The 1331-nt window shown below is 33.3% G+C and overlaps 1 protein-coding gene across 1 annotated transcript in view; it reads right to left on the reverse strand.

The window, feature by feature from the left end:
* The window catches only part of LOC111085936, a 5922-nt gene that overhangs the window by 1685 nt on the left and 2906 nt on the right, over nucleotides 1-1331 (reverse strand). The window lies entirely within an intron of this gene.

Here is a 1331-nt window from a genome sequence, read left to right on the forward strand (position 1 = left end):
TGGATTCTTACTTCATATATCAAATTTCAAGGCAATCCATTAAGAAATACACGAGATATAAAATCTCCAATTTTGATTGAATTTTTCCCCATTTTTCTCTTCGCACTGAAAGTACGGAAACTTTATTTGATATAAAAAAACATTAAATTTTGGGATTTTTTTTTTGAAATTTGAAACACTGATAGATCTTTTCAATCCACAATTAGGAGTTTCATTAAGTATAAATATAAGACGCATGTGCAAAGTTATTCAACAGAAACCGCTCAATTTTGACCAAACTTTTAGCGGTCGATCACGTAAAACGTCACGTGAGCTAGCTGTTTGAAATTTTTACTACAACTTTACCCAAGAGTAAAAGCGGACCATTTTTAGTTTTTTGTCATTTGGATTGAAGAGGGCTGACTTAAAGCCACAAAACTATAGGGTGAAAGGATGTGCAGATATGTAAATATTGATTAGGCAAACAAACAAGATAAGCAGTTTCTATCTCAAGTTTTCAAAAGAATTATACGGGTGGACGGTTATTATTGATTATTCATCGCCAACTTTTTTGCTAAATGTTATGAAATTATCCTAATTAAAGATAATATATCGTCACTTGGTATTAGCTTAAGCAATTAGCGTAAATAATGATGCCTGATACGGCTGTACCGAGTGCATGCGGGTGATGACAAGAAACTGCTAATCTAGATTCCATAGCGTTACTATAAAAGAAGTTATTAACACTGTTTTAGAGGGGAAAACTACCACCATGTATTTTAAAGAATTTGGTTGGTTCTGTAAAGTATAGGTCTGTTCCAGATAATAGGGTTGCAATCCTACAGCTAATGTTGGTTACTAACGAGTGTCACTTTCGTATTTGGTGTATATTGACAAAAAGTCATGATATATAATCAAAAACACATTAAGTGTGATAAAAAAAGGTGCGGACACAAAAGGATTGAGCGTGTAACTTAAAGGAATGAAATCGAAATTGGCGGCCAAACTGGTAGCTACACTCATAGCATTGTTAAGAATTTTACAGCAAATATTCATTCATTAGTTAGTTAGTTAGGCCGCGTATTTTGTTTTACCAATCATCATGCCCCAAGTTGAACAAAAAACGCGGCCTAACTAACTAATGAATGAATATTTGGTGTAAAATTATTATCAATGCTATAGGTGCAACTACCAGTTTGGACGCCAATTTTGATTTCATTCCTTTAAGTTACACGCTCAATCCTTTTATGTCCGCACCTTTTTTTTCACACCTAAGGTGTTTTTGATCAGATATTATATAACAAGACCATTTACTCTCATACTCTTATGGAAACATCATTGTAATTAGAGAG

This window comes from Limulus polyphemus, unplaced genomic scaffold (assembly GCF_000517525.1).
Source record: "Limulus polyphemus unplaced genomic scaffold, Limulus_polyphemus-2.1.2 Scaffold724, whole genome shotgun sequence".
NCBI classification, from domain to species: Eukaryota; Metazoa; Arthropoda; class Merostomata; order Xiphosura; family Limulidae; genus Limulus; species Limulus polyphemus.